We start from the raw sequence: 8,165 nt of genomic DNA on the forward strand, positions 1-8,165 counted from the left end.
TTAGTGCTATGCTGAAGAAAAAGTAATGAGTCAAGGAAGGGAGAAAGGATGGGGAGGTGTGATCAGTTGGGGTAGCTAGAGGTAGACCACTATGGAGGTTGTATTTGAGCTTTCAGGGAAGTGAATGTGCTATTCATGTACATGGGGAAAGATCATTCCAGAAAACTGCATGTGCAAAGTTTCTGAGGGAGGAAGGTGTTTGGCAGGCTTAATATCCAGTAAAGAGGCCAGTGTAACTGGAGAGGAGGAGTAGATGGCAAGATGGAAGGAGTTCAAATCATGTGGGACCTTTTGGATCTTGCACTTTTACTCAGAATTGCCAGTGAAAGTGCGAAGATCAGACTTAAATTGCCTAAGGAACACTTCGGCTGCAATGTTGAAACTAGAAGGAGGGAGGGTACGGGTTGAAGATGGTGAATCAGGATTTTCAGTAGTGCATGGGGAGGTGATAGATGAGACCAGGATGATATTAGTGGTGCTAGTGAGAGGTGATTTAAGGTGGTTGACAGATTGTAGATAGGTCATATATGTGAAAGGGGAGTCGATGGCTGTCATTAAGAATGTAATATGCACCAACTTGGTTCTAAGCATTTCATGTGAACTAGTTATTTGAATCCTCAATAAGTCAGCAAGCTAAGTACCATTATTTACATCCTCAAGATAAGAAGACTTGGAGGTAACTCCCCTAGGACCACCCAGCTAATAAGGTGGGGCTCAGGTTTGGACCTAGGCAGTAGGACCCAGCCCATGGGTTCACCTGTAGACACCTGGATATTCCGTTTTTTTTTTTTGGTCCCTCTTCTTGGTACTCCTGGTGGGGATGCCAGCCCTCTTGAACTAGTCCTTGGATATCCTGTTGCTTTCCCTTTTATTTTCCATCTTTTTATCTTTTGCTCTAGTTTCTGAGAGATTTCCTCAACTTTATTTTCACTCCTTCATTGCTACCATCCTGTTTTAAATTTCTAAGAGCTTGTTTTTGTTCTCTTTAATGTTCCTTCCCTTTCCTCTCCCCTCCCCTCTTTCTTTTTTCAGTAGCTGGTGTTTAATCTTTTTTTTTTTTTTTCAATGAGTGCTTATCTTACCTCCTTGAAGATATTTGTTTTTGAAAAATTTGCTTCCTGCTGCCTCTTTTTTCCTGGTGTGTGTGTGTGTGTGTGTGTGTGTGTGTGTGTGTGTTTCTTTTCCTGTTTGTTTTCACTTCTCATTTACTGTTCCTGAAATTTAGGCATGAAAAACTGAGGACCAGGTTGGAATCTCTGAGCATGTGACCAGGGTGTAATGTTGACTGTGGTCCTTGCTGAGCCATTTGCTGGGAGTCTTCAAAGTCAGTCTTTAGGACTTTCCTCTTGGACTGCTTAGAGTCCCATAGAAACACTTTTGTTTTACCCAGTAGGTCATGACGGCATGGCTTTCTGCACTGGGGTGCCAAGCAGGAAAAGAGCAGTTGTCCTACATCCTTCAATCAATCAGTGTGTGCATGACCTTGACTTCTGACTATGAAATGGAGCCCAGGCCTGTGTTCATGCAGTTCATAGATCCTCCAGTGGCCAGGAGGAGGACAGGATGTCCTGGAGGTTCTGTCTCCTTTTAAACTTCCCTATCCATAGCCACCTCCTGAGCCTTTGAGACACCTTCCTTGTAGGTCAGTTTCCTCACTGATTTCCCTCTCATCGTTCCACCCTCCCACACTGTTGCTATTATCTCATTTGTTCTTCCCTTATTAAAGTGTTGATGACTTTTTCTTTTAGGATTTTTAAAGATCCCCTCACTGTAGTTTTGGTGAGACTTAGGAGCACATGAAGTCAGATGTGGGATCATTCTATCAGCTTTACTTCATTAAGAAATTTACAAACTCAATTTTTCCTTGATTTTTTTTTTTCCTGCACAAAGAATTGAACCCAGGGGATGCTTTACCACTGAGCTACATCCCCAGCTCCTTTATTTTTTGAAACAGGGTCTTGCTAAGTTGTCTCTGCTGGCCTTGGACATGGGATCCTCCTGCCTGAGTCTCCCAAGTCACTGGTATGGGTCACCAAACCTGGCAACCAATTTTTCCTTGATTTTGCTCTTTAAACATTATTAAGTAATGGAGTCACTGCCACATAAGAAGCATGCTTTTGATACAAACTGCAGGTGACAGTAACTCAGTCCTGGCTTTTTTGCTCTGGCCTGTTTCCCCGGGCTGAGTTGGGCACTGGCATGGGAATAGGTGTTGAGTGTGCTGTGGGATGCTGAGCATTGGTCCTCAAGCCAATGAGCAATTAGAGCTATTTAAGGTCATTTTATTAGACATTGACCCCAAATGTCATCATGTCTGAAACAGATGGTGCCTTTCCTCACACGGGATGATATTGGGGAGAAATGAAAGTGTGATTCCGGAAATGTCCTCAACAGGGTGGGCCTAGTAACCAACTTTACAGAGTTTTGTTCATGAAAGCACAAAATCAAGTTTGCAAGGAAGTGGTTTTTTGTTTGTTTCAACAAACAGTTATCACTCATCTTTTGCAGATAACAAATATTCAAACCTGGACACTGTATTATCCATCCAAATGAGAAGCACCTTTTGATAGTAATGCTGTTTAAAACATCATTTTTTTCTTATACTTTTATATAAATGCCCTGGATATCTTACATTTTTATGAGTTAACATTTGTGCAATAAGTTTAGAAGCACTCTGTAATATGTGAATAAATGGAATTCCAAACAGTTCAAGCCCTCAGGGGCATTAAATCTTAAGCAGAAATATTTTTGATAGTGGGTTCACAACAAATACTCATGAAAGCAGTCATTTTAAAACCAATATTTTTCAGTACTTAAAGACATTTCTATTAAAACTCAGAAGACGAAATGGACACCTGATGTCCCATTGGTAAATGGTAGCCAACACCAACTTCTTTTTTTTTTTTTTTTTTTTTTTTGGTACTGGGAATTGAACCCAGGGACACTCTACCACTGAGCTACATCTCTAGCCTTTTTATTTTGAGACAGGGTCTTGCTAGGTTGCTTAGGATCTCATTAAATTGCTGAGCTGGCCTCAAATTCCATACTCTGTCTCGACCTCTTGCTGGAATTACAGGTGTTGGCCACCACCAGATGGCTTAATCAAAGGGATTACTGAGAATCATTTTAATCAAGGATTACCGGTTACAAAGGTGTGGCAAGGGCTCCGAAACCCGATACCAGGTGGGATGAAGTTTCCCCTCCAGGCCAGAGGAGGCAGCAGGGGAGCCTCTGGAGATTAGGACTCAGGAGTCAGCACTGTGGCCTGGTGTGGAAGGGGCAGGATTTAGCAGCCATGCACATCTAAAAAGAGCTGTGGGTGTGGGTGTGGGTGTGGGGACCAGTGAAGGAAGTGAGGAGTCTGACCTCCTGATCCCGCCTCTTGTCTTTTCCTGGTGTCTTTCATTGATAGAACAACAGAAGTTTCCCTGATTAAAAATCAGGACACAACAAGGGTGGAAAGTGGATCTGAAGGGAGAAGTGGAGAATGCCCAGTGTTATCAGGTCTCTGAGCTAAGAAATAAAACTATCTTTTAGAAAAAAAAAATTCTGCAAGATTGCATAGCTTGAGAACCAGAGAGAATAATCCAAACAACTAATAACCTAGTCCGGTAAAGTGACCAGATGTAGGCAGGACATGCAAATCAGTGGCTTCTGGACTACTAATTGCAATCAGAGAACATACCCCACCTTCAATGGCAGCCTAGAAACAACAGTAACTGAGAAGCACAGTGAATGTTTTCTTACTGAAACAAGAAAACAGCAAAAGTAGAGAGAAGCCCTCTTCCTAAACAGGCTCCATCTTAAATTTATATTTTTATGATGCTTGGCATGTAGGATATGACAAGTACATGTTTGTTGAGTGACAGAATGAATGGATAAACTTTCATTGAGATACACTTTAACATAGAATTTAGTCCTTGACATTCTGTCCACTAGGAGTCAGACTTGACTGAACCCATAGTGAAATCGTATCTTGGCAAGGTCCCACATGGCCAAGACTGAGCTTCAATATTTGCAATTAACCTGACAGATTAGTAGCAGTTTTAAAATAGAACTTATCTGTCTGATTATTAAAGCAATATGTGATCATTGCAAAAAGGCATGAGAGGGATGAGAAAAAGGAAAAAAATCCCCCCTCACACACAAAAACAACTTGAACATTTCTTCTCAGTATACCACTATAAACACTTAGTTACGTCCTGTGGGTATTTTTTCAATGTGTGTGTTTACAAAAATTTCTATTTTGTTGATGAGGCATTGAATTAAAATGTACATTCTTACATCCATCCTATATCATCTGTGTCATAGCTTGCTCTTTCTCGACATATCACATGATTTTCCATATTCTGAATTAGTCTCCTCACCTATGACTTAATGGCTGTGTACAAAGCCACCAGGGGGCCACAGAGCTCCTGTTCTGCACAGCTGCAGCCTCGTCATCCATATTAGGTATCACACAATGAAAATCATAAGAACCATATTTACTAAGAGGAGTGGGGAACCTGGCACCTTTCCCCTGCCCTCCCTGTCCTCAGTCTCCCACCCACATGGTTTTGTCAGTTCTATGGCCTGATGAGGAGTGTGGGCCCATGAGCAAGTTGGCTTGGCTTCAAATCCTCTCTGGGCCACTTCTCCGCTATGTGAGATAGGACCAGCTTACCATCTTTGTTTCTCACCTTCCTCATCTGTAAAAAGGGTACCCAAATATTACTCAATTACAATGGGAATTACATGCTTACATTGTTGTTTAGGATAATGCCTGGCACATAGAGTTGAAAGAGTTACTCATTCTTCCAATGTCATCTCAAATACCACTTTTCTAGGGAAGCCTTCTCTGTCCACTCAGGCTGAGACAAGCTTCCATTCCACGTGCCCTTGGCCCAGTAAACACTCTACCGACCCAGGATTGTTGCTCTATGACTATGAGCAATATTCCAGGGCCTAGGTAGCTGAGGTTGGACGTTGCTCTCTCCCTCTGTGCTTTCTTTAGAAGTCAGTCTGCATCCTCTCTAATTTCCTTCTCTGAGGGGCCAGGTTGAACAGGGGAGGCTTGCCTGGGAACAGAGAAAAATGCCGTCTTCAAGCACACTTGATCTTCATGGGCATTGATAACTGCAAACACACACTCACAATGCCTGTTGTATGCTGGGCACCAATCAAATGTTTTCCATATATGATAATTTTTTAAATGACCATATAAACCAGTACTGCCACTGTGCCTATTTTATATATTTGAAGAGGACAGTCAAGTCACATATAGAGATGACGGAACTAGGTCTGAAACCCACAAAACTTATCTGCCCAGCCACATTGCCAAGTGGTTCTCAGACTCGTGTGTTTCAGGATCACCTGGAGGGCTTGTAAACATCCCAGGATTTCTATTTCAGCCTCTCTTCTAATAAGTCCCTGGTTAATGCTGATTCTCAAGAGACCACACTATACGATGTGACCTGCCATCCATACTTTAAGAAGTTTTCAATGACAAACAGGCTGTTCTCAGGTCCAGGCTAAAATTGCAAAATACTCATATTAGTCATTTATCTTTTCTTTCTTGATCCCAAAATCTGATGTCTTATAAGCCTTGAGTCTTATCCAGAGCCCTGCACCACCTCCCTTCTCCCAACCCCTTTCATTTCTTGGCCCCTTCTGAGGGCAGCTGCTGGTATTAAGTGGTCCACACCTGAAATGGCTACCTGAGTGAGGAACTTGCTGCTGAGTGTCTTGCTGAGGCCATGCAAGGTGTGTCTGGCTGAGGGCCAGTGACATGCAAGGTGACATCCAGAGGGAGGGGCATCTTTTTCTAAGACATAAAGTCACCAAGTGGGCTGGCTGCATTCTAGGGCAGAGAAAGATATTTGGGCAAGTTGCTCTGTGCCTCTTACCTATTTTGATTAACTTTCAGCCTACTGAAAAAAGTAACCGTCTTTCTTACTTGATTCCTTAATAATAAAATATGTGGATTTCATTCTGCAGCCTTCACGTCCTCTACCTGCCTCATCACCTCCTCACTGTCACAGGTGGTTGGACAAGTGCAGTGAGGATGGAAGGTCTATTCTTTGCCGCTACCATGGAGATCTCATCCCGCTGCATGAATATGGGAAACTTGAGTCACAAAGGCACACACAGGGTGGGAGGCTCTGATCACTCATTGGTGGTGCGCTAATTAAAGCTGGCTCTGAGGAGGGCATGGCCATCTGGTTGAACGACCTGCAAAGTTCTGAATCTGCTATTGCTTCACTTTGCATGGAAGTCACACAAGTGCCATCCTTACAAGCCCTCAACTTTGTTCTGAAGCACAACATGTTTGAGTTGGAACCATACTTTTTTCCCATTCTCCATTTTTGAAATTCTACCCCAATAATTGTAAAAAATATGAAGTGTTCACTAACTCGTCCAGTTAGAAAAAAAAAAAATAGCTGCTTTCTCCGCTTACATCATACCTGACAGCTAAAATTGCATGGATTCTGACTTTTGAACTCTGGACTAAGCTTCCTGAGGGCAATTGGATCTGTAGTCATGTGAACACCACAATGTCTGGCTTCTAGTTAGGTCTTCATGAGCATTTGTTCAGTTGCCTCTCCTTGCTGGAAAGGATGGTAATCTTCACAAATAGATGTACCCTATCTCAGATAGTGCATGAACTTCCCTGGCTCAGACAACACATTGATCATGTGTTGAGATCCTTTTCCATGGTCTGGATTGCAGACTGGAATAACTGGTATAGTTTAGGATACAATACGAATTTTCTACTTCTGCACTAAAAAGAGGATCCACATTCCTCCTGCAATATTTTTTGCACTTAAGCAACAACCTGATTACAAATTTAATGTTACTGTTTCTTCAACGAAACAGTTTGAAAACAGAACATGCTTAATGCCATAAGTCATGAAACAGATTGCAGACCACTTCTGGAACCAACACATTAGTCTCTAATTTAGCCTTCAGTTTCCTTATCTCTTATGGAAGCACAGATTACAATAATCTCTAAAAACTCATGCAGTTTATCTACATGATAATAGCTACTTAAAAGAAACTTCCCATTTTGTTGATGAGTCATCAAACTAAAATGTACATTTTTTTTATATCCATCCAACATTTTTTTAGAATATTTTTTAGTTGTCAGTGGGCCTTTATTGTACTTATTTGTCTGCTGTGCTGAGAATCAAACCCAACGCCTCACACATGATAGGAAACGCTCTACCACTGAGCCACAACCCCAGCACCCATTCAACAATATTTCATGTTGGGACAACTAGATTTTGAGACCAGGTCCTTGTTCTGTGTCCAATAAATCTCTCATTGGTGCCTCAATTTTCTCAACTTTAAACAGAGATAATAGCTGTTAGGTCCCCATTTTATTAATTCATTCATTCATTTTTGCTAAGACTACTTTTATATTGGAAGTTTCTTAGGTAAATCAAGTAAGATAAAACAGGGAAACATACTTTAACACCTGTCAAATGCTATGAAAAGGTAAGGCATTATTATTACTACACATGAAGGCATTAAGAAATATCGGCAACCGTCAGAAGCCAGATGCCGAGGGACTTGGAATTTTTTCCTTAGCTTGGTAGTCCAACAGGAATGGAGTGAGCAGCAGTGGAAAAGTGATGTGTCCTCACCTCCCTCTCTCCATATCTCTCTTTTCTCCCTCCAATCTTCCTTTGCGGAAAAGCAGCCCTGGATTGCCACTTATGTGGATGGAGTCACTGCCATCTGTTGCTGGGGCTGTGTTACCCTTGTTGGGGGACCTAGAATGATATTTTATTGCCTGTGTTCTCACCCTGTCTGCCCATTCTTATAAATAAAAAACAGGCTCAATTGAGAAGCTGGATTTAAGGAATATAGGATATTCAGAGAAAACTGCCAAACTTGAAATCATGAAATATCAGGCAAGGTTATCTCAGGAACCTCCCTCCTAGTTTTTTTCTATCCTGTGGATTGTCACTTAATGAAGACTGAAGAGAGATTAGAGAAGGCTTCAAACATCAAGCTTATGAAATCATTGCAGAAGTTTTCCCAATCTGTGGTTGAACTGGGGGTATTGTCTGACCTCCACAAATCTTCTAAGACTAGGCAGGATAATCAGCCATTGCTGGACAAGGTGGGGTCCCAGACTAAGAGCATCAGCAGTATGCAGGAGCCCATGAAAAATGCACAAC

Source organism: Urocitellus parryii, chromosome 8, assembly GCF_045843805.1.
Source record: "Urocitellus parryii isolate mUroPar1 chromosome 8, mUroPar1.hap1, whole genome shotgun sequence".
In the NCBI taxonomy this organism is placed as follows: domain Eukaryota; kingdom Metazoa; phylum Chordata; class Mammalia; order Rodentia; family Sciuridae; genus Urocitellus; species Urocitellus parryii.